The sequence below is a fragment of the Lepidochelys kempii genome, chromosome 2 (genome assembly GCF_965140265.1).
Source record: "Lepidochelys kempii isolate rLepKem1 chromosome 2, rLepKem1.hap2, whole genome shotgun sequence".
NCBI lineage: Eukaryota > Metazoa > Chordata > Testudines > Cheloniidae > Lepidochelys > Lepidochelys kempii.
Genome location: NC_133257.1, coordinates 175,022,145 through 175,048,899, shown reverse-complemented (window position 1 = coordinate 175,048,899; position 26,755 = coordinate 175,022,145). Strand labels below are relative to the sequence as shown.

General features: G+C 41.6%; 1 protein-coding gene and 1 pseudogene across 12 annotated transcripts in view; one reads left to right on the top strand and one right to left on the bottom strand.

The window, feature by feature from the left end:
* The window catches only part of TPK1 (thiamin pyrophosphokinase 1), a 480,985-nt gene that overhangs the window by 321,043 nt on the left and 133,187 nt on the right, over positions 1-26,755 (bottom strand). The gene's annotated exons all lie outside the window — the stretch shown is intronic.
* On the top strand, positions 22,899-23,343 carry LOC140907933 (small ribosomal subunit protein eS17-like; annotated as a pseudogene).

The window sequence follows — 26,755 nt, the reverse complement described above, 5'->3', positions numbered from 1 at the left end:
TCTTACATCCCTCTACCAATGGGTAATTTACATCACCTTACCATGATTTCTGAAGCTACCATAATGTTCATGTTTGGCCTGATTCTCATTTATGCTGAGGATGTTTTACACCACTCTGGCAATGTAACAGAGCCTAAAAAAGTGGAAGTAAATTATATTTGTACCCATTTCACATGTTCATTAAATGACTAGAGCAGTGTAAAGTGGCCTTAGTATAAATGAGAATCAGGCCCAATGTAAGCACTATGTGGGTCAGAACTACTGGCATGAAGGCCATTCCTTGCCTGCTGATAAACTGGAGACTGGGAAAAGATAGGAAATTGAAATATGTTCAGGATGAGCTGCTGGCAGGTGATACAGGTGCAGAAAATTAGACACCAAAGATAAGAGGCAACATGTTTATTCCAGTCCTGTCTCTGGCAGCAGGTGTCACTATAAGGCAGCTGTAGGAGAACTCTGGGAGTACTGAGATACGGGGCAAGCATAAAAACAAAGGATGAGGACAACTGAAAAATGAGGAGGGAAAAAGGTATTATGGATAGTTGGGCAACAGCATCAAGAATGGTGACATGGAAATTCTCAACAGCTGGTAACTGGGCACAGTTCTCACTTTAAGTGATATTTTGTTTGCAAACAAGATCAGCGGAGAGCAGCTTGCTAGTATCATCTGAGAAATAAATACTTAAGTATGGAAAATCTCGCATTGTTTTGTTCACAAATTAGAAGCAGCTATAAATAGCATATATTATATCTGAGGGGTTTTCCATTCACATGCAGTTTTCACTCCTTTACTGGTGTTCTGTGCATTTAAACCATAACTACAATATTTAGTGAAAATAAAAAGCTATCTACTGTCCAAATAAAGCACCTTTCAGGTGGAATTGTTCATTGACTTGAATGGGAAGCGTTAGGACAATGTGCTTCTGAAAAAGCCATCCTAAAGCTTTTCTAGCAGTGGTTCTTTTGAACCTAAAACTGCACATTTTAAAGTTCCAATCAAGGTTTATAAAATTGTTTTAGTAAGAAACATATGATGGTGGGGTGGGATCATTGAAAAAGTCACATCTTTTTTTTTCAAAGTTCTCTTTGGGCTTCTGAAATCCTGAACTCTGCAAAAAAATAAGTAAAAGCCCTGCCTTGATAAAACTGACCATCTATCCAATATAATCAAATAATTAAATGGGAAATTTATATTAACCTAGCACTGAGTCACTTAATTTAACTCACAAAGGCTCCTAAATTACAGTGCCTATAAAGGACAAGTAATCACAGAGTTAGGATTAGGTGGATTATTTCCAAAAATCTGAACAGATTCCCATTTTCCCTCCCCCCAAAGGCTCCCTCATTGTTTCTGTAATTTAGGGGTGCTACCTTGTGGCTTTGCCCTGCCCAGAATACTAAATTTTAGTACCAGTAGCCAAAATTTGTTGGTCTGGTCTTTTTTTCCTAGTGATACCTGGGATAAGCCACTCTCTACTTCAGACCACACATCATCTTGGAACTAGTCTGTCAAGCATATAATTAAAATGTGAGTGTAGCAAAATTTATTGAGACTCTTGAGAGTGCCGTTTGAAGACACTAAATAAAACTCTTGCAGTGATCATTGAAACCACCAGAGCAAAAGAACCATCCCAGTAGACTCAGCATAAACAGGGTCTAAAATGTTGTATGAAGTTATAAGTAGAACAATGGAACAGAAAAAGGGAGCCAAGTATACTTGTTATACAAGTAGAGGGCAGGACATAGGATGAGGCCCTTTTAGTATCTGTAAAAGCTTTTCTTAATGTATTCAAATAGACTTCAACTTAAACTCAAATGTGAGGACAAAAAGGGATCTTAACTACCACATTATCTAGTCTAGGAATAAAGATGACAGAATATCCCACACAGAGCATAACAGAGTAGGGTCATGAATTTATTTAGGCATCAATTCAGCAGAGCATATGAATAGCCCCCCACCGAGCTCCAGGGGACCACAAGTGCCTAACTTCAAGCCTGTACTTAAAGTAGGTATCTTTTTGAATCAGGGACTTATTACCTAATCTGCTCCTATTTAAACCATTCCCCCCTTTTTCGTTCCTTTATTGGATACTAAGAGCAAGGTGAACACAGCTGAAAAACAAGTCATTGGCCTGAGGAATGGTTTTCTAACCAAACTGCAAATATGTAACTCTGAAAATGAATTTTGTCATCTAATACATAAAAGAGAATCTAATACATCTAATAAGATGAAACAGGAGAGGAGAAAACATCATCGGTGAAAATTATTTTAAAATGTTAAATAGATCAACAAGTGCACAAGGGATAGTTTCCTAAAATTTTGAATTAACATAATTGACAAAAGAAGAAACATGGACCTGGGAGACCATCAGTATTGGGGGTGCATCTAAAATATAATGGACATGTGAACTAGCTAGTCTTAAACTTCTGAGATCCTAGCATCTCTACAAGCTTTTTAGTTCAAAAAGTGAAGGCATTTTATCTGGCAGTAACACCATTATATTCAAACAGGCTGATGCCAGTTCACTTCTGCTTGCCCGAATATGGAAATTAAATATTTACAAAACCCTTGTTCACTTTGATATCTAAGCACTGGGCACAGGTGTAAAATACAGTGGGAGAATGTCCAGAAGACAGTAAGTTTAGTTCTCTACGTGTAGTCCAGACACCTGATTTTAGTGTATTCAGGTCTCCATCCTGCTATGCGTTCAGGCATGGGTTGTTATTAAGGGCTACCCTTTTGGGTTGTCTGCTCCTCCAGTTCCCTGGAGAATCCTTGAAGGGTTTCTTACAGCATGGGTTGAAGATGGCAAGAATTGATTCTTTCCCTGGTCTAATTTGAGAGGGGAGATTGACCTGCTGTCAAGAAGGCTCTGCCCTCTGCTGCTTCAAGTCTTAAACATTAGCTTTCAGTTATCATAGTCACAAGGTCCGTGTTATAAACAGACTGCCAAAAAAGTGGAAGACAACTCATTTTTAAACAGGTGCTGCAAAAGCAATCTCCAGGCTTCCACACGAAACTGCAAATAATTACTGGAATGGAAAAGTGCTGCATCACCAGTCCAGAGATTGCTAGAACATTGCTTCCTTGATTTACTGACGCTGATGGAAACAGGAACGCTCAAACGTAGTATGTTAGAAGCAGCTTGCAATTGGTCTTGCTTTAGTGGTTATAGGTGTGGAATAGGAGTCAGCACTGCTGTTGCTAGAGACTAATATTATACATTCTTGTTTAGTTCAAGAGATAAAACTAACGTTTACAAAGTAGGGTCACATGCCAGAGCTTAAAAAGAGACCGACACCGATCACAATCTTGAAAGTACTGTGCACCTGCAACTCTTATAGAAGCAAATGGAAGTTGCAGGTGGCCAGAATCTCTCAGTATTTGGCTATAATTCCTGCTAGGTGACCCATTAAAGTAGAATCAAGAGTGCTTGTAATCTTCCCATGGATGCCAGTGTGAACTCCCCTTTCAGCTTTAATTGAAGTGAACATTTATTTAGCCACAGTCTTTTTCAAGGGCACTGATTTTATGTTGCTTCCTATGAAGTATTCTTGGAGCTCATGTTTTCCTTGGGGGAAGATATGAGAACTTACACAGCACACAGCTGTTAAACTGAGGTATTCTATGAGACACACAGAAACTACAGAGCATACAAAACTGCTCATTGACATGGCTGTGACCCATGAACCACTCAGTACGAATTGGAAAGGGAGTTACGTGAATATCTTTCTTCTGGTACGTACACTCCAGTTCAAAAAAGAATGTCATGTGAAGTCCAAAAAGCCAAGGTCACACTGGTCATTAATATCACTGTGAAATGTATGAACAGATTCCATGTGTAAGGAATTCTGGATATATACTAAGAATATGTTTTAAAGTCTGGTTCAAGGCATAGTTGACAAACGGGTTTCCTGTCAGACCAAAGATGTTTATTCACCTGTCTCTCCGATTATCACAATGGAAAGTCATTTACATATGAAGGGGCTCAAGGACTGCAGTGCACATATTGTTAACAGACAAGGGAAAAAGAGGAGAGTGCTTGGATGGCTAACAGACTGATGGTGTCAAGGACCTGACAGTAGGTTAAGCACCAGCAAGTCTCTCTCTCACTGGAGGCTGGGGAGTAACAAGGTGACTCAGTCCTGGGTACTCTGAGAACTGCCACAATGCAATAGCAACACCTCAAAAGAAGCACATATGGTTTATTGCAACAATGTACTTGCATAAACCTGTATACAAAATTATCTTCGGTAAAAAAAATTTTAATTTTCTTTCATATCTAGGTCACATCTGCTTTCCCTCTCTGAGTTCACCACTAAAAACTTTTGTCAGCCAATAGGTCTATAGCACCATTCCATTTCCCCTTCTGCAATGGCTTCACTGGAGCAAAAGCATGTACTACCTTGCAAGTAATGGTAGCCAGGTCTCTTCAGATGTGAGCCAGGATGTTTCTGCAGGGAGCAATGTTGCATGTTGTTTCTCTTGATGCTGCTGGCTGGCATAGCTTTATATCTAGTCAAATCTTTGCCTGGATGAACTATGAGCCTCTGCTCTGGAAATGGGGAAAGTATTATGGATTTTCAGGATTTTCAGATTATTGATGTGGTGGACAGTCAGGAGACCATGGCTCTGTTCCTGGCTCTGCCACTCACCAGCTATGAGACCTTGGACAAGTCACTTCATCTTTCTATGCCCGTTTCCACTGTCATTATTTGTCTTGTCTATTTAGACTGTAAGGCATAGAGCGGCTAGCACAATAGGGCTCCAATCCAAGTTGGGAACTTCAGGCACTACTGCAGTACAAATAACATACAAAACACATTCCAAAAATACACACCTTGCAACCGTAACTACAACAGTGATCACCAGCTGGTCAATCGCAATCAACTGGTCGATCCTAGAGGATCTCCCAGTCGATTGCAATCTCCGACGGCGCAGTGGGACTGCCACTAAGACAGGCTTCCTGCATGCCCCATGCCACTCCCGGAAGCGGCCAGGGCAGCCCCGCAGCCCTGGGGGCAGATGTCTCCCTCCGTGCACTGCTCCTGCCTGCAAGCACTGCCCCCGCAGCTCCCGTTATCTGGGAGAGCTGCGGAGGTGGTGCTTGCAGAGAGGGTCAGCGCGCAGAGCCACATGCCCCCTGGGAGCGGTGTGGACCTGGGGTAGGTAGGGAGCCTACCTTGGCCTCGCTGAACGTGCCACCGACCGGGAGCTGCCGGAGGTAAGTACTGCCTGGCAGGAGGCTGCACCCCAACCCCCATCCCTGAGCCCCCTCCTGGAGTCAGCACCCCATAACCCCTCCTGCACCCCAACTCCCAGCCCTGAGCCCCCTCCTGAAGCCAGTACCCCATATCCCCTTCTGTACTCTGAACCCCCTCCGGCACCCCAAGCCCCAACCCTGACACCCCTCCCAGAGCCAGCACCCTGTAACCCTTGCCCCAGCCTGGTGAAAGCGAGTGAGGGTGGTGGAGAGCGAGCAACGGAAAGGGGGTGGGGGGGATGGAGTGAGTGGGGTAGGGCTTTGGAGAAGGGGCAGGGCCTCAGTAAAGGGGCGCAGTAGATCCTGTGTTGCCCTTAGATTCAAAAAGTGATCTTGGCTGTAAACAGGTTGGAGACCACTGATCTACAACATGTAATATCCAATTAGTTCTAATAAAGCAGGGGGTCTTCAAGGTAGGGACTATCTCTTTGTTATATAATTGTACAGTACCTAGCAAAACAAGGCCCAGTAGCAAACGCCTGACCTCTACTTTGCTCCACTCCAACCCCTTTACACAGTGCGAAAGGGCTGGAGCTGCATAACCATGTCTACCTGCTTACTGATGGGGCAGGTTTATGTGATCTGAGATTAAACTGTTACCTGGAGAGTTCTAGGTTGTTATGATGGCCCCGTTAGCATTAACAGTAAAACTCCTATGGACTTCAGTATGATCAGAACTTCATTCCTAATGCTTAAAGATGAGCATGTGTGTAAATGCATACTCATGAATTTGGATCTTTATGACTTCAACATCTTATATATTTTGGATATTGATGGATTAGAACCAATCAGGCTCCATACACAGGATGTCAGGCAGCTAGAATACCCTTAATTATGGGACCGTCGAGGACAGGAATGAACACAGGCTAATCTAGGGAGTAATGGTCCTACTCAGTTGAGAAAAAGAATGATTAAACAGCCAAAAGGGTAAATATGCCAGGATACTATATCTATGCTTAATGCAAAGTGGCCTAAAAACGCTGAAGCCACAGAAAGGAAAAAGGGCCCAGTGACACTAATTAACAAATGGTGGAGCACAATCAGTCCAGAAATAAAGACCCATCAAATGCTAGTTCTGATTTATTTATTGTTTCCCTTCCTTTCTTCTTCCTCATATAGTGTATACATTCCACTCTCTTTCTTATCCTTCGATAAAACTGGCATATTTGTCAATACTAGTGAATCTATTATATCTGTCTATCAAAATTATGGTTTATTCTGTTTATTTGTTTTAATGTTGTTTCAATTCTAGTTCCCTGATATATTCTTTTCTACTGAAAAAAAAAATTAAAATAAATGGCTTTAAAAATCAAATCCTGCAGCTGCTATTCAGGTAAAACTAGGATTGTGTAAAGTTTCACCTTAGACATTATATTAATCACTGATTATAAAACTTTGTTAAACAGGAAACTATTTCAATTACAAACTGGATTTTTACTCTATTTAAGTTCAAAAAGTGCATACAAAAGTGTCTGATGTGTTTAAAGGTGATTTACCATAGATTTAACAACAGGCTACTGTATATCTAAACAGGGAGACACTAGTTGGACTATCCCCTTGATAGAGAGGGCTCAGGGAAAATTTTATTTTGAACACTAGTTCAGTGGTAAAATCGGAGACCACTTTCCAACAAATGTTCTACTTTATTTTAAAGTAATGATTTAAAGGGCTTATTTTGGGAAGTGGGGGAATGTAATTATGATGTAGCAAAAAGATAACAGGATGTGTATAATGAAAAAAATATTGAATTAGTTCCTAAAATATTCAATATATTCAGTACATTCAGAACACTTCTGTTCCACTTCTGTTTTCCTTATTTATTTTCTTCTAACAACATTAAGAGGATTGTACCATTGGCTAGTTTTGCAATTATTTTTTTATTCTTCCCTGTTTTGTGGTTGCAAAGACTTTTTTTAAGCTGTCTATATGCGTGCACACACACACACACCACCTGAAGGCAATACTGAACTTTGTTGTCAAAATGCCAGGGTTGCAAAAGTATGGCTTTTAGGCAAAATGCAGATGTTTGAGTTCTAAAACATGGATTGTGACAACATTGTTGCTTCACTGCTTGTGATGCCACATCTTGACCTGAGCTTAAATCTCCACCTTCACAATAAAATGAGAGCTATCAGGTTGTATTCCATTTTTTATGCAAACCAGCTACAGCAAGTTGCCAATACATCCCACAGTTAGCAGAAGTTGGAGCTTTTCTGTCCTTAAGTGAATCTAGATATGCAATTTATCTATCTTTTTAAATGTTCTACAACAAAACAGCAACCATCCTAAGCTCTGGGCATCCTTAACAATCTCAAACAAAAAAAACAAAAAAAAAAATCCAATACAGACTCTTAGAACAAATAGATTCCCTCAATTATTCCCCACACACAATTCAGAAATTTAGAGCAAATACACCAAAAAATTAAAACTCTCAATAAATAAATCCCCACCAGAGTCCCTCTCCCACGACCCCAAGCTTCATCCATCTTCTCAAAGGTCAGGGAAAAAAGATGGACCTTACACCAAATTCTGGAAGTAAAATTCAAGCCATTATGCTGGGGGTGGGGGTGTGGGGGGGTAGTAAATTCTGATGGTGCCGGGTCCTAACAGAGTACACCCTGGCAGCAACCCCCTCTCTTTTACACCAAAGGCAATCCAGCTCAGGTGACCACAGTTGTGGTAGTTTTTCAGAGGAGGGGTAGGTCTCTTAGGCTCTGAACCACAGCTTACTAAAGTCAATGGGAGTCTTTCTATTGAAGTCAACAGGCATTGGATCAGGCATTTAGATGGAAAGATCCCAGTCCATTTAGCTGACATGCTGGATATCCTGTGCATGAGTTTGCATGGCTGTTGTTTTTTTTTGGAGGGGAGGTATATAAAATCTTAAAAATGAGAACACTTACTTAAATTTAAATTCCCCATCTGCTTAACAATGGATCAGCACCCCAACAATACCTCCAGAGACCACTCTAGCAAACAGTGGCATTACTATATACAATAACAATACAATTTACAACACCACATATACATCCTGGAAATAGAAAGGAAGAGCTTAAATAAAATACAAGAACATATATACTGAACAACATATCTGACTGAATGAACTGTCCTATTAAAAAATGGTTCCGTAGAGTATGGAATGAGAAAACCCAGACCTCAGAACACCTGATGAACTTTCAATCAGGACACTGTAAGCCAGTGGTTCCCAAACTTGTTCCGCCGCTTGTGCAAGGAAAGCCCCCGGCGGGCCAGGCCGGTTTGTTTACCTGCCGTGTCCGCAGGTTCGGCTGATCGCAGCTCCCAGTGGCCGCAGTTCGCTGCTCTAGGCCAATGGGAGCTGCTGGAAGTGGCGCGGGCCGAGGGACATACTGGCCGCCGCTTTCAGCAGCTCCCATTGGCCTGGAGCAGTGAACCTCTACTGTCTGGGGGAGGATATCAAAGATATAAAAAATTCATTATGTTTGTGAATATCTGGAGATCAAAATTTCTCCATTGTAAAATATATCACAGGTGCTTTGAAAGTGAAAAAGCATTTATTAAATTTGTATTTTTGAAGATGTCAGCTAATTCACTGGAACCAACCAGCACACATTCAGCAGCCTCTCTACCCAGCAACTAATCCATCCAGCACATATCTCCCTCCTCCACGTATGACCCAATATAAACCCAATCTGGAAGCTCCCCTCAAGCGGATAGTGAGATCTGGGGGCACAACAAGATTCTGTGGCAGGATTTTGGGGCCAAGAATGGAAAATGTTTGAGACTCACTGCACACTAAAGTGAGCACTTCTGAGATGCCACAAAACTGAAAGCAGCATTTTTACACTCTAATACTCGAATACTGCTTGTCGCCTTCAGGAGACATGAGATTCATGTGCAAAACACTACTAATGGTGAAGATAATTTACCATTGAAGATGGTTGGAACTACAGAAAACTGAAATTTTGACAAAAAAATGTAAACAATTTTTGTGGATTCGTTTTAACATTTTAAATCGAATAGTAAAGAAATTCTCATCTCAAAATTAAAAAAAGACTCCAGAGAAGGTGTTATCTTAACTTGGAAAATAATGAAACTTTTATTACTCCAGTTTTACGTTTGAAACATCCATGCCATAAAGAGACACCTGAGAATGCACAGTAGGGTCTGATTTTACAGTGAAAGGTGGGGGAACTCATTTCTAGACCTGCACTGCTCATTTAGGGCTTGACTGTGCAATGTGCTACACGCCACCTGTTTCCACTGCAGGCAGCCACAGTTAGGCCTTGATAGAGTAAACAACTTACACACATGTTTAAGTTCCATTGAAATTAGTGGGGCTACACATGTGCTTGAAATTAAGCATGTGATTAGGTCTTTGCTGACTAGGGATTAATTCATGTGCCTAAAGCTAAGCATTGCTTTGGTGACCTGGGGCTATAAATCAGTGGGCTTTGAGAGAAGTCAGAATGTAACAGGAGTGCTCACAACATGTTGCAGGTCTAACTCCCTCCACTTCATTTTATTCCTACATGTTTAGTAGCTTGTTTATACAGCATCTTACTTTCCGTAATACAGAATAGCAGACAAACTGACCTGGCATTCTCCTGCAACAGCCACAGATCCAACTAGCAAGTCAAGACGTTAGGTCAATGTAGCCCATTTTGATAACCTTCCAGGCATGCTGCAAAGCTCATCCTTTTCTCTTGGTCTTTTGAGATAAGGCAGGCTGAGATCTGGAGACATTTAAGTTTCTTTCTTTCATCATATTTGCTAATAGAATCTTATTTACTTCTCAAGATGGGCTGAATAAACTTTTATGGTATTGTACAACTATACTGTGTATTTTAAATATCAATTTAAGTAAATAAAAATGAGGAGAAAGCAACCTGAATTTGGCCCTACAAATGTGATAACATCCCTAGATAAACTGAGGCACAATGTTTGGTGACTTCCCCAAAATTTACACAGCACGAGAGTGGCACAATCAGGAATACAACCCAGGATACCCCCACCACTCTCCACCCCCTCCCATCCCACATATACCTTTTCCTCTCCACCTGACACACTCAAGCACAAGCTTCTTGTCATCATGACAATAATCAAAAGTAACCGTTGTTATATTCTGGCTAATTCTTAGGGGGGACGTATTAAAGTATTTTATTGAATGTGTGCTTCCCCACTTCTACCCTCTTGGAGGGAGGGAAGGAACATGCAGGCACTCACGAGACATGAAGACAACCTGCACTGTGGGCCCTCCTCTATCAAACATCTGCTTGTCTAGGGTGGGGCTCCAAATTAACCCCGCCGCGCTCCAAATGATACAAACTCCAGAGGCAGTGGTGGGGACTGGGAGAGCAATAGTTGAAACTACTTCATGGCCCCTGATTTCCTGCTCTCTTCCACTGAGGCAGACAAGGCCACCCCAGATTCTCTATTCCATGCAAGAAGGATTTAGCTTACAGGGTTAGTGCAACTTCTCAATAAATAGCCTCTGTGCTACTTCCTGCACATCAGCGATTTGTGACTCCTTTACACACACTGGTGAGTAGTTACTCCCAAGAGTAGTCCTACTGACTCCAGTGGAGCCATTCAAGTGTGTAACTGCTCTCCAGAGTGCATAAGGCGGTTGCTATCTGGACCTTTGAGCATTCCCTCTACGGTGACAATCTTGCTTTTATGAGAGTTGTGCCATGGCTTCTGGGCCCAGGTTAGCTCATTTACAATCACTCTTGCCAAAGTACTCTCAGCAATGAAAGGGAAATACATACATATATTTCAATCCCTATCCTATTAATAAAATCTGAATCATAAGACATTATATAATCATTATTCTAAACCGAAAGTAACATTAATATAAGCATAAAAACTGAGGAAGTCTGAGTACACAATTTTACTTTTTTTTTTTTTTTTTTTAAAAGGATGACCATTAAACTCCACTTTCCACTGCCATTTGTGAGTTATGTGGTAATCCCAAGCACATGAAAATAAATTGTTTACTCTACTTCCTCCTCCTCCTCTATGTTCTCTGTATTTATGGTGGTTGTAACTATGCTATTCATAAACAGTGATGGCAAACACAGTGCAAATGCAGCAAAGTCAGCATTAACTAATAAAAGAAAATCTCATCAGGGAAGGGCAAAGTTATCAGCAAATTTAAAAACCATTTGAAGTTAGCACACAAATCCAGTTCACAGTAGCTTTGGAATAAATTCAAAACAAATTCCCCTCACTGAGCGCTGACCTTAGAAAAAAGGGGTGCCGTGGGAGGAGAGGGGGAGAGAAATATGTGAACAAGTAGAGCCAATATGTATACATTCTCCTTATTAGCATAGTTATTGGGCAATGCTATTTCCTCTGCTTTTAAATATACAGCTTTAATTTATTATTTCCTGTGCTTTTTAAATATACAACCTCAACCAGGGCTTCCAAGTCATTATATTTAATGCAAACATCTGAGGGAAAGGAAATTTTATTTTTTTTTAATATATATAAAAAATGAGCAATTTTAGAATGAAGATAGACCAAGCAGAATTCCAACTAAGACCTTTTTTCAGAAGCAATGGAATAATCCAAACAAATTTATCACTGATCAATGATTCCTTCTGCTCATGTCCTTCTACGAACCTATTCTGATTGATTACTATCTATCTGGGACCATATCCTTTCTTTCTGATATTACTTTCTCTGGCATGATGTATCTGTAAAATCTCCTGGAACCTCAAGAGACCTCCTTGATACTACATATTAAATATATCTATATGCTAGATATACTTTAATACCTTACAACAAAAGACACAAAGAATTTTTAAACATTGCAGAACAAAGCTGGTTTGTATCTTTTGGGAGCAGAGAAACAATATCCATTGTCACTACCATCTCTCTTCAACCGTAAATGCAGTTTCAGAAATACTTTGATTCATATTTTAGGTAAACAGAGTTTTATGTTAACTTTAGTGATATTCCAACTAACATGATATGCTAATATATTTGAAAAATGGTATTAATATGCAGAAAAATACATATTTCTGGTACAGTTACATAATAAAAAATGGATTCAGAGAGGTAGGCATCAGAAGAAACAACGGGAGTCCTTGCGGCACCTTAGAGACTAACACATTTATTTGGGCATTAGCTTTCGTGGGCTAAAACCCACTTCATCCGAAAATATAGCCTCTTAAAGGATTGCCCTGGACTGCCAATTTAGAGAGACACCTGGAGGGTGAGAGTGCATATCCCACATGATCTCTATTTACCCCTGTCTACACAGCTATTTTTAGCCATGTAGCATTCCTCTGCATCCCTGCTGCAGGAGCCTTTCCCCTTCTCAGGAAAAAAGACTCTGGCAACAGCGAAAGGGTTTGGCAAGGAAAGGCAAAGGGGAAAGGCTCAGCTTTTTCACACTGCGAGACCCTTTCCTCGCCACAATGAAAGACTCAGGCAGCAGGGAGCTGCTAAAGCCTTTTCCTACTGCTTCCCCTCTGCCAGAGCCATTCACTGACGTGTTGCCACACACCGTAGCGTGGATGCAGACTACTTTTCACTGTGGTGTGCAGCTACACATACCCAACGTGCCACCGCCAGTGTAGTGTAGACATAGCCTTCGTTTGATCCCACAAATGTCTCCATACTGTGAATTCCTGCACCCACGTGCCGCCCCACTGAAATCATTAATGTCAATTTAAGAGGAATTTCCAAATGTTGCATATTCTAAAAATCTAACAGTCAAAAATATTAAAAACTTTGTCATCAGACAGGCCATCCTTGTTGGGGGTAGAAAGAAAGAAAGCAATAAAAATATAATTTTCTAATTGCCATTTATCCTTTTCCAGTCCTATGTTACAACCAAAACAACCAGAGTTTTGCTATTGCGTATACTGTAATACTGACTTTATATTTACATTCCCCCATCCTTTCCCCCAGTTCAGCTTTGTGCTGCATTTATTTTATTTGTTTATGTTAGCACACTTCATGTGAACTAAGCCCATATCGCAAATTAAACTGAAGTCAATTTGGAGAGCAGTTCGTAAGGTTAATTAAGTGGTAATGATTTGGCATTTGTTTAGGTTAGTCTCTTACTTAATTTACTGATGTGACAGTATATAAATGTGACATGGTTTATAAAAGACACTTGAAAAGCAAAAGGGTTGGTCTTGGAACATTTAGTATTACACACCAAGAAAATCAACAGGTGTAATAAAAATTATTGTAAAGAGAAACTGTTAAGTTAAAAACCAGTCTTACAAACCAATTGTTTTTACTTATGTTACCGTAACACTTCAGAGCAGAATTATTAGATTCATTGACTGCAATGGGAACAGCAAGGTTTTCCCTTTTTCCTACAGCCCCTGTTGTGTACTATAGCTGGGTGAAAAATTTCCAACAGAAAATGCAGTTTCATCAACATGTTTCACAGGAACATGTCAATTTCAATTAAATTATAGATAGAATAAGTTAAAATGAATCATTTTGATTACACATTATGTTTCTACCTTATCAAAATGAAATGTTTCAATGGTTATGAATCTAAATTTGTTCAGAAGTTCCATTTCATGGGAAATGTTGATATTTCAGCTTTTTATTCTGAGGCAGAATGAAAACAAGTTTTGAAATATCAGAATTTCCAGTCAGCTAACCACCTCCAGTAACAGGTCATGCACCTTCTACCAAGAGGTGCTGTATTTCAGTTGAGACGATTGTATTTGGGACAACATTTTCATTGGGAGCTGTGGGTGCTCAGCATCTCTAAAAATCAAGGCATTTACCTAGCTACCTAAATATGTGGTTGGATGCCTAACTTCAGGTGCCCACATTTGAAAATTCTGAAGATAATTTTGGGAGCCTCTGAGATACAGACATTATACAGTAAAAAGAAAAGGGGTATTTGTGGCACCTTCGAGACTAACCAGTTTATTTGAGCATAAGCTTTCGTGAGCTACAGCTCGTGAGCTGTAGCTCACGAAAGCTTATGCTCAAATAAACTGGTTAGTCTCGAAGGTGCCACAAGTACTCCTTTTCTTTTTGCGAATACAGACTAACATGGCTGCTACTCTGAAACCTGACATATACAGTGAAATTCATCCCTGTACAGAGGACTCAAGACAATGCCTGTGCACCACTTAAGTCACACATAAGCTCTATTTTGAGGCTTTAAGTGGAACTTACTACAGCATGCACAAGATTTCTCAGCATGCACAAGAGTGCATTTCATTCCAACACCCCCACCTCCCCAACCACCCACTGTAAATTATATTATTGTGCTTTGAGCAGAGAAAGGGAAAAAAAGGTCTGATGAAAACCTAAACCCTACAGTATCTGGACTGTATATTAAAAAGATCTTGACAATGTTTTTTAGTAAACATCCTAATCCATGAAGACAGGACACATGGTGAAAGGGACGCAATAAAAATGAAGTGTTTATCTAGCAATCCAGAATATCTGCATAAAAGATAATGAAGAGATGGTGAACTTTGACATTAATCAGCTATATCTAATAACAATGGATTATAGCTAAGGCAGAGGTAAAGGGAAAAAATTACAGTCTTTCTGGAAAGCATTTTAAAAATGGCTTTATAAATACACAATACAGAACACACAGACTTATACAGTACTTGAATTTCAAGATAGATGTGTATTAACAAGTGTGGCTGCTTGACCAACAAGCTTGTATCAAAAGATACAATAAATAAAGATTAATTACATTTATTGTTAGGAGAAAAGAGCAGGAACAAAAGAGGATTTGCCTTATGTATAGGGTGACCAGATAGCAACTGTGAAAAAACGGGACAGGTGGGGGATAATAGGCGCCAAAATAAGAAAAAGTCCCAACAAACGGGACTGTCCCTATAAAAACGGGACATCTGGTCACCTTACTTATGTAGAACAATAAAGTGACAAAGGAGCTATTTGATCAAACAATCTCCAATAGACTTATACAAAACTAAACATTTGCACACACTCAACCATAAGCAATAAAATAGCAAGAAAGAAAAATCAAGCTGCATCGAACCAAAACAGCAACTCTCAGCCTCACTGCTCCAACAGGACATGAGTAACAAAGGAAATCACATGCATCGCAAGTGAGACAGTTGCCAGTATAGGCTCTGCTCCAGTTTCTTTGTTTGCACAGCACCTGTCTCAATAGGGTATCACTCTAGTTAGTCTCTAGAGGTTTCCACAGTAAGTATGTTAAATAATAAGATTTTGAGAGGAAGAATGGTCTTACGGCAGTGGACTGGAACTCAAGACATCAAAATTCAATTCTCAGCTCTGTTAGAACACCCTCTGTGACTTTCAGTAAGCTACTTGGTTGCTCCATGCCACCGTTTCCCCATTTGTAAAATGGGCATAATACTACTTCCTTTCTCGCACCTTTGGACTGTCTTGACTTTTTATTTTTAACTTTATATTTATTGTTTTAGATAAAATATAAACACTATAAAACAAAACATATATAAACTACATGGACAGGACGGAAATACCATATGAATAACAAAATTCAGTGTTGATTGTTTGTAAAACCTCGGGGAAAAAACAACCAAAACCAACCAACCAACCAAATAAACAAAATAAAAACACCTGAACCCACAGAGGTTATGCAGGGCATCAACTGTTGAAGTGACTAAATAGATAAATAAGTGAGAACATAACCTATGAGTATTGGGGTCTAATATCTACTAAACTGCAAAAGTTTCATGTGTGACCAGACGTCTTCATATTTTTTCCAAGCATTTCTATTAGACAGTCATTTTGTTCCATTAAGACAGTAGTAGAGAGTTCACTAAACCAGTCTGTGTATGAAAGAGGAATTGCAGATTTCCATTTTCTCAAAATAACTCTTTTGGTCACTAAAATAGTTACTGCAATCCATTTCTTAATGCTAACTGGTAATACCAACTCATCCAGCACTAATAAAACACACAAGCCTAAGCTTTAAGGTGGCTGTTTCTTTAATTTGCCTGGTTTCAATGGCAGTCTTTTATAGCTCTTTTTCCAAGTGAGCCATTTGGGAGTTTATATCACATACATCTAAATTTTTGAGACTGAATCCGGACAGTCTGTGAGGAATTCTTTCAGTGCCATGGTATCCTGGCATAGGTTCTGTGGTGGTCTTGCGGTCTCCCTCTTCAGCTGCTTAAGTGATTCAGGCTTAGCTCTTTTGTTGCCTCTCATTTGTCCACTGGAATCCATATTCAACGGTTTGAAGTTTATCCAGGGGATTAATTTAAACTTTTATGACAGAAACGTATTGCCAATTTGCTAGAAAAGTAATTATTAAAGATGAACTCATATGTGGGAAGTGAGGTGGTCTGTGATTAGGCAACCATCTTCTTCACGGGTACCATGTGACCCCCATCTTGTCCTTTTACATTGTCAGCTATTAGAGGTAGGGACTGTCATTGTATGTTTGCACAGTGCCTAACATAATGGAGCCCTGATTTTGGTTGAGGCCTCTAAGCACTACTGTAATACAAATACTAAACATCATAAAATAACGATAACTTATCAGCAAGAAAGAAACTTGTTTCCCGTCCACTTTTTGTCATATTAAATCCATGCAGCCACAAAAGAACACCAGTGCGACTCACTCAAAGAATCAGATCCCTGAGGGTGCTGCAGGTGCTGGCGGTTCAGCCGGGGGCACTTATTACAGAAGTGATGACCCTTCTGAGTGGTGTCGAAAGCATTGTGCTGCTGGAGATGACATATCTGAGATGAGATGCAAACCAAGGTCCAAACCATTTGTGGTCATTGAAGGTATCTTGATCTTTTCCAAAGGATGAGGTATTGTCTTTAGGGGCCAAAATCTGCTCTCAGCTATGTCTGTGTAAATCCAACACTCCATTAGCTTCAACTAAGTTAGCCTGGATTTACACTGGTGTAACAGAGAGCTGAACGTGACCCATCATCTCCTGGCCCAACTCTAATTTAGGTAATAACATCCTGTCAACCTGAATATCCTGTACAGTATCAAAGGGATACCAAAGACTTCTTCCCTAGTTACTGTAAATTGTTGTAAAGTATGGTTATGGCTGAAATAACCTCTACCTGATCAAGGACCAAAATTATTACAATTCTACATTCTAATCCTACTGGCCAGGAGCCAGCAAAAGTGTAATATTGCTCATATAGCTCTCAGAAAACAACAAAACATTTAAAGGGGCTGCTGCACATGTTTCAGTTGTTTTCATCCCTCCCTACCCCACCTTCAGACAGCTACCAACTGCTGTTCCATTTACATATGTATCTATGAAAGGAAAGAGTACAGCTGCCACCTTTGCACTCTGGCTTTCCACATAGCTCTTCGCTACTCAGCGCATAACGGTTCAATGGGAATTTTGCCTGCGTAAGGACCCTCCTTCCTATGCAACAGCAAGCACGATGGGAACTCCAGGAGGCATTCCACATCATCCTTACATATTGGCTAGATGGCACAATTGAGTTCTTAGGTATCTCCTACCTCTATGCCCCGTGTCCCATGAACTAACACAATCATAAAAATGCAGGGCAAGAACAGATCTCAAGAAGTCATCTAGTCCAGTGTCCTGCACTGAGGCAGGTCCAGGTATACCTAGACCACCCCAACAGGTGTTTGTCTAACCTGTTCTTAAACACTCCAATGGCAGGGATTTCACAACCTCTCATGGACCCCTATTCCAGTGCTTAACTACTCTGATAGTTGGAAAATTTTTCCTAATATCTAACCTAGCTCTCCCTTACTCCAGATTAAGACAATTATTTCTTCTCTACCTTCAGTGAATATGGAGAAAAATTGACCACTGCAGTATCTCACCAGATACATTCCATTCCCCCCAGTTTGACAGCGAACCACTGATAATTATTCTATGGTCTTTCAACTAGTTTTGCACACACCTTATAGTCATTTCATCTAGGTCACATTTCCCTAGTTTACTTAAGAGAATGTCATCTGTCAAAAGCCTAACTAAAATCAAGATATATATCAAGTCTACAGCTTCCCCTCTATCCACTTGGCCAGTAACCCTGTCAAAGAAACAAATTAGTTTGGCAGGCCATGGTTTGGCATGATTTGTTCTTGAAAAATCCATGCTGGCTATTCCTTATAGCCCTATCATCATCTAGGTGCTTACAAACTGATTGTTTAATAATTGGTTCCCGTATCTTTTCATGTATCAAAATTAGGCTGACCAGTCTATAGTTCCCTGGGTCCAGTTTGTTCCCCTTTTTAAATACAGGTACTATGTTTGCCCCTTCTCCAGTCCGCTGGGATCTCATCTGTCCTCCATGAGTTCTCAGAGATAATCACTAACAATTCTGAGATTGCTTCAGCTAGTTCCTTAAATACCTGATGGTAAATTTGATCAGACCTTGCTGACTTGAATACATCTAACTTATCTAAATATTCTTTAACCTGTCCTTTTCCTAATTTGTCCTCCATTCCTTCCCCCTTGTTAATATTGATTGTGTTAATTATCTGGTCAAAATTAACCATTTTAGTGAAGACTGAAGCAAAACAGGCATTAAATACCTCGGACTTTTTGATATCATCAGTTATTAGTTCTCTTTTACCACTAAGTAGAGGACTTAACACTTTTCTTCATCTTTCTCTTGCTCCTAGTGTATTTACAGAACCTTACTGTCTTCTATGTCGCTTCCTAGGTACCTCATTTTGTGCCTTAGCCTTTCTGATTTTGTCCTTACATGCTTGTGCTATTTTTTTTGTACTCATCCTTAGCCATTTGTCCATATTTCCACTTTTTGTAGGTCTCCTTTTGTTTTTCAGCTCATTCAAGAGCTCCTGATGTGGCCATTTTGGCCTCTTACTGTTCTTCCTATCTTTCCTTTGCACCAAGACAGTTTGCTGTTAAGTCTTTAATACTGCCTCTTTGAGAAACTGTCAGCTCTCCTCAAATCCTTTTCAGGAGACTCCTTAGGTCTTCTTCCCATGAGACCTTACCTACCAGTTCTCTGAGTTTGTTAAATTCTGCTTTTTTGAAGTCCATTCTCCTTATTTTGCTGCTCTCATTCCACTCCTTCCCTTTCCTTAGAATCAGGACATCTATAGTTTCATAATCACTTTCACCCCAACTGTCTTTTATCCTCAGATTTGCAACCAATTGCTCTCTATCAGTCAGAATCAAGTTTAAAATGGATATCCTTCCGGTTACTTCCTTATGAAAGAAATGTTGTCCCAATACATTCAAAGAACTTATTGGACATTTTCTGTTTTGTTGTATTATTTTCCTGACAGATGTCTGGGTAGTTAAAGTCCTCCATTACTACCAGGTCTTGTGTTTTGGGTATTTCTGTTATTTGTTTTAGAAATGCTTCATCATAAGTGGCGCGTGCCTCCAGCATTTGGGGAGGCTGGGCAGAGCCCAAACAGTGGCCCCACCCACTGCTCCGACCCAGCCTGGCCACCTCTCCCCCAGACCCAAACCCATGCTCTTCCGCTCTGCCCCAGGCCCCCCTCGGCCCCCTCCCCATGGACCCCTTGCCCACTGCTCGCGCCTCTCCTCCACCCCCTCCCCCAAGCCTCCCTGCCCACTGCCCCCTCCTTCCTTAAGGATGTGTGACAGGGTGAGGGGGCGGAGAGGAGCAAGTGGCGGGGCCCTGCCTAACAGCTGACCGGTGGGGACGGTGCTGGGGGCCTCAAGTTGTAGTGGCAGCGGCATTCCAAAGGCAGCAGGTCAGCCTGTTCGGGGAGGCTTAGCCTCTTCTGGCCTATGATAGCTGCTGCCCAAGTGCTTCATCCACCTCATCCTCTTGATTTGGTGGTCTATAGTAGACCTCTGCCATGACATTGTACCTGTTTCTTCCCCTTTTATCTTCACTCAGAGATTTTCAGCCAGTTGCTAGCTTCTGGATGTCAGAACAAATGTATATGTCAGGGGTGGCCAACCTGTGGCTCCGGAGCCACATGCGGCTCTTCAGAAGTTGATATGAGGCTCCTTGTATAGGCACCGACTCTAGGGCTGGAGCTACAGGCGCCAACTTTCCAATGTGCCGGGGGGCGCTCACTGCTCAACCCCTGCCCCCACTCCGCTCAGTGCCCTTGCCCCTCCCACCCCCAGAGCCTCCTGCACGCCACAAAACAGCTGATCAGGAGGTGTGGGGAAGGAGGGGGGAGGTGCTGATCAGTGGGGCTGCTAGTGGATGGGAGAGCTGATGGGGGGCTGCTGACATATTACTGTGGCTCTTTGGCAATGTACATTGATAAATTCTGGCTCCTTCTGAGGCTCAGGTTGACCACCCCTGGTATATATTCTTGATGTTCTATGCAACACCTACTTCCTTTTTTCCCTGCTTGTCCTCCTGAACAAGCTATACCTCTCTCTACCAATATTCCAGTCATGAGATTTATCCCACCAAGTCTCTGTGATGCCAATTAAGTCATAATTTAGCTTACACGCTAATACTTTCAGTTCTTTCTGTTTGTTCCCCATACGCCTTGGATTTGTGTATAGACATCTAAGATTTGAGCAGATCCTCTCACTGTTACTCCTGTTGTTACTCCCATAACCCTATTGTAATTGTCCATCTCCTCCATAAAATTTAGCCCTCTGTTAAGGTCACCTTGTTTTATACCTACCTGTTGACTATTGTCATCTGCTCCTTTTGGACCTGGTATAGAGCCTCTCTCACTGGGCAGACAAGTCAGTGTGCAAAGACGCTCTCCTCCTCTTGGTCAAATGGACCCCATCTCTTCCAGTGTGCAATAACAGGGCACAACTTTGTTAAAAAGAAATAATGATGTAGGAAATGAATGTTTTCAAGTGCTTCACTAAGGCTTTTAGACACTAAGGGATGTGCTTTATTGATTCATTTATGTATGACTGATGCACTGTGAGGTGACCGCATGCATTTAACTACTCCAGGCTTGTATGAATGGACAAAGAAACACACTGGAATCTCTTAATGTTATTCTGAAAATCCTCCAGTTCACCACCTCTTTTGTTTTGCTGCTAACTTACTTTGAATCCTCCACAGTATTTTCTCTCTACCTTTTTGTTCCCACTATCACTTTTCTCCCTTTCTCCTCTTTCTACCTATTCATCCCACCTCTTCCCTTTGATTCTTCCACAGCAGTAGCACTTTAGATCACTGTTTGCACAGAAGCACAGGCCTGGCTGGCTGTACTCCTCCTATGTGCTGTGCCAGCAGCCAGGCTGCTTTCTGCTTTCTAGCTTACTTCCTTTTTTTTTTTTAAAAAAAACCTAAGGAGATAAGAAGATAAATCACATTCTCTAGTTTAAGTAAAAGTTCAAAGCAGCCTAGTTGCTTGCAAAGTGCTGAGGAGTGCAGTGGCAAGGCTAGGGGACAAACATGGCATTTCCTTTTGAAGTTCAGACGTCTGAGAAGAGCTGGCAGCCAAACCTCAAAGGAAATTGCTACGGCTCTCCTCCACTTGCCAGCCAGGCCTCAGTACATTTTGACTTTCACTTAGCAACTTAAATCTGCAACACTTAAGAAAAGGCTCACTTTACCCTTAGGTAAAGGCAAACCTTCAAATATGCCCAGCTAGCTCCAGAGTGCTTCTGAGAAGATGGATGGAAGCCGCGTGGAGGAAACAGATGCTAAAGGCTGCCTTTGCAACTAACGGTTATTGGTGCATTTTAAAGCAATGAAAAGATCACAAAAGGTTTTCTACTGTGGTTTTCCTCTCACCCATTTTATTTGTGTAATAGGTGTCTTGAAAGCAATTATGCAAATAAGAAGATCAAATCCTGCTTCTTTTGTGTTAACAGGTCCTTGGGGACTATGGTCCTCCAGGGCTCTAGAGCTGCAAAAGAGAAATCCTCAACATCAGCCAAGCACAGGAATGGAGCCAGGACTGTAGCCACCAGCATCAGTCAACTCCTCAGTATCAACCAGGCTTGGCCCAAGAAGAGTTGGTGTTAAGGGCTGATGTCATACTCACTTGCTCCACTGCGATTTAAACAACTACAATCTGCCCCACCCCACACCACACATGCAAACACATGCACATACACACAAAGGCCCAATCAGTCAATCAGAACTCAGCTTTGCCAACAAATGTCAAAAGCTATATTATGATGTGTGACAAAGTTCCTCCTCTACCTTAGTGGGTCTTGTGCTTATTGGCGGATTTGCTTGCCTTGGAACTTCACAGCAGCCCTCACCTTGGCCATTTTCATGAACCCACAGTCCAGGACAACTCCTCTTGTGTCTGACCAGGAGTTGGGAGGTTTGGGGGGAACCCGGGCCTGCCCTCTACTCCGGATTCCAGCCCAGGGCCCTGTGGTATGCAGCTGTTTAGAGTGCCTCCTGGAACAGCTGTGCAACAGCTACAATTCCCTGGGCTACTTCCCCATGGCCTCCTCCCAACACCTTCTTTATCCTCACCATAGGACCTTCCTCCTGGTGTCTGATGATGCTTGTACTCCTCAGTCCTCCAACAGTATGCTTTCTTACTCTCAGCTCCTCGTGCCTCTTGCTCCCAGCTCCTCACACGCACACCACAAACTGAAGTGAGCTCCTTTTTAAAACCCAGGTGCCCTGATTAGCCTACCTTAATTGATTCGAGCAGCTTCTTGATTGGCTGCAGGTGTTCTAATCAGCTTGTCTTAATTGTCTCCAGAAGGTTCCTGATTGTTCTATAACCCTCCCTGTTACCTTACCTAGGGAAAAGGGACCTACTTAGCGTGGGGCTAATGTGTGCGAACAAAGACCGTGAAAAAGGCGGCCCGGGTCATCATTGAAAAATACTACACCCGGCTAGGGAATGATTTCCACACGAACAAACGGATGTGTGAAGAGATTGCCATCATCCCTAGCAAGAAACTGCGCAACAAGATAGCTGGGTATGTCACCCATCTGATGAAGCGTATTCAGAGGGGGCCTGTCAGAGGTATCTCCATCAAACTGAAGGAAGAGGAGAGAGAGAGGAGGGATAACTATGTCCCTGAGGTCTCTGACCTTGACCAGGAGATCATTGAAGTTGACCCAGATACTAAGGAAATGCTGAAGCTGCTGGACTTTGGCAGTCTGTCCAACCTGTAGGTCATGCAGCCTACTGTGGGAATGAACTTCAAAACACCAAGAGGAGCTATCTGAATCCATTGCTGTTCTGTCACTTTTCCAATAAACATGGGAACCCCCCCCCAAAAAAAAATTACTCTCCTATAGCCATCTGGCCTGACCCTGTCACAGATGCTAGAGTTCTAGTAGCCAACATATTAAACTTCAGATTTGACAAGGAGGACACTGAATTTTTTAAAAGGGCACATTCATTTTGTAATATATAATATGTGGAACTAAGGAAAGGGGATCAGGTTTCGGGAGAGACCTGGACTGGAGAGGGACTAAAAGCTCAGAAATGCAAAGTTGGGGCAGGTGGCTGGGAATGAAACAGCAGAACCTGACTAAGTAATGCTGGCCTCTGCTCACATTTTATAAAGCTGTTTTTTACAACTTTGCTTGCTTGCTTCCCACATCACTTATTGATACTCAAACACTAGGAAGAATATTTTCATAAACAGCGCTCTGGCCAAAGTTCAGTGTTGAGCATTAATCACGTGGTCAGTGCTGCACAGAACATAGCAGAGGTAAGAGCCTACATTTTCAGAACTGACTAGTGATAGTAGAGGCCAAATTTGACACACCAGACGGGCCTTCTTTTCAGCAAGCACTGAGCACCAACTCTTCTGCCCCAAGGAACATATGGCTGAACTACCAATAGACAGGTTTCAGAGTAACAGCCGTGTTAGTCTGTCTTTGCAAAAAGAAAAGGAGTACTTGTGGCACCTTAGAGACTAACCAATTTATTTGAGCATGAGCTTTCGTGAGCTACAGCTCACTTCATCGGATGCATACCGTGGAAACTGCAGTAGACATTTGGATTTGTGCTGGAAATGGCCCAACTTAATGATCACTTTAGATAAGCTATTACCAGCAGGAGAGTGAGTTTGTGTGTGTATGGGGGTGAGAAAACCTGGATTTGTGCTGGAAATGGCCCACCTTGATTATCATGCACATTGTAGGGAGAGTGGTCACTTTGGATAAGCTATTACCAGCAGGAGAGTGAGTTTGTGTGTGGGGTTTTTGGAGGGGGGTGAGGGAGTGAGAGAACCTGGATTTGTGCTGGAAATGACCCACCTTGATTATCATACACATTGTGAAGAGAGTGGTCACTTTGGATGGGCTATTACCAGCAGGAGAGTGAGTTTGTGTGGGGGGGGGCGGAGGGTGAGAAAAACTGGATTTGTGCTGGAAATGGCCCAACTTGATGATCACTTTAGATAAGCTATTACCAGCAGGACAGTGGGGTGGGAGGGGGTATTGTTTCATGGTCTCTGTGTGTATATAATGTCTACTGCAGTCTCCACGATATGCATCCGACGAAGTGAGCTGTAGCTCACGAAAGCTCATGCTCAAATAAATTGGTTTGTCTCTAAGGTGCCACAAGTACTCCTTTTCTTTTTACCAATAGACAGTAATTCAGACATGCAAAATGCCATAAGACCAGAAGGTGAAGCCAATCCATAACAGTGCAGCAGGTTTTTTGCTTCCTTTTTGTGAATAAAATGATGATGGATTAACAGAGATAGGCTTCATGGATGATGTGTTTTGAGGAAGGATCAAAAGGAAGAGGGAGTGAAGATTTGGCACCCCAAGATGGAGAAGTAATTCGAGGGACTAGGGGTAGATAATTTTAAGATGTTCTTCAAAACTGAAGCACATGATACTACACAACCAAACTTCTGTCCTGGCCCAGTATGAATAGAGTGATTCATATAGTAATGGCTACTAAGTAACAAACCTGGAAAATATTTCTGAGATTTACAGTCAAACCCTCCCATAACCCCTTTCTGCTTTGCTTTACTCATCTCCACCCCAAGAATTCCAAACCCAGAAGAGAAACAGGGATATAGTTGACATTCCAGCTGCAGAGCAGGTATAGTGGTTTAATGGTGTTCACTAATGGAAAAAAAGCAACCTGAAAACTTCCAACATGCCATGCACATTGTTACATCCAAAACCAGCAGCAGCATTTGAAGTGTCTCCTTACCTATTGTGACAAGTCAGCAGTTTATACCGTGAACACGTTTTTCTTTCAGTCAAACAAACTACATGACACCTAAAAAAGACTTATGCTGGATCAAATGATGTAAGACAACTAAGAGAGAGCCAGATAAACAAGGCAAAACATTGACTAACAGTTCAGCTGCTACTGTTCACTAATGATTACAATGATTAATACTACATTTTAATTTATATATAACCATAAACTAATAATGAGCTAATGTAACTAATATATTTTAATGTAGATGGCACCTCATGGCACGAAGTCTATGGGTGCCTAACAACCACAGCTAATGTTGTTCCTGCCGCTCGTTCTCTTCAACCCAGCATAACATGACATCACCCTAAGAGGAGGAACACAGAATCCAGGTTCTTCCTTTCTGCAGCCAGCCTGCTGCTCCTGCCATTTAAAGTATGTTCTCCAACATGCAACTCTGCTAGGATCACCACGGACAGAGAGCCTTTAATACCCAATCTTTCCCTTGTTCTAGATGGTCTCCTGCTCTACCTGTGGCCCTGATCTCATCACTCAGCCTGGACCTGGACTGGAGATTTTTTTTGTTAAGACCAGGTTCTAGAGAATGTGAATTCTGACTCTCTCTTAGTGCTGCAAGGAATGAAGCTGACACCTCAAGAACACGTTTATTTGTGCCTTAGGACTGCCTTAGAGACAGATGCCAGCTTGAGCATCAGTTTCCCTTGTAGTGCTGTCTACCGGGTTTTTTCTACTTGTTTCCTTGACAGATTTATACATCTGTTCTGATAGCTTCTCAAAAACATCCAAAGAAGAAAGCAAGATCCCTAATGCATTTTTGGCCCCTTCAGTAACAGTCTGTATGGGATAGAAAAATATTAGGAGAAGTACTCCACATCAGCAGTCACCCCACATAGACAAGCGTCTACAAGGACCCCTGCCTCATTCAGAGCTAGATTTTCTAAAGGGCTACAATTTGCAAATGGCCTGGCCTCTCTACTAGACAGGGCTAATTGTTCAGGCAAAAACTGCACTACAAAATAAATTACAGGCCAAAATCCGAGGACTGGTGCCTCTGGCTACCTGATCTGTGCTCACAGTTAGGCAAATAGAAGTGAAGTTACTCCAAGATACCTTGAGTCCTAGAGACAAGTTTGTCTGCACATTGCTTATGAAATAGGGAGTTAAAGCCTCTTATGTCGTCCACCCCTTCATACTCTATGCATGAGGTCTCTTTTACCTTCATCCTCAACTCTCCCTGAGCACAGCAGCTCCTCCCTCCTGCACGACTCAGAAATCCCATACCACAGTAGATAAACTCCTATGTTGTTCCTGAGCTCTGCAAGAGTGGTTGATACTCATAGTTGCTTTCCTGAACACTATCTGTGGCTCCTTTAGCATCTATGCTTTCTGAGCACTTTAGCATCCACAGAGTCCCATCTCTCACACACTGAACACCTACGTTAACCACGCTTCCATGTGCAACTCACTTTTCATTTAGAACACTGGTAAA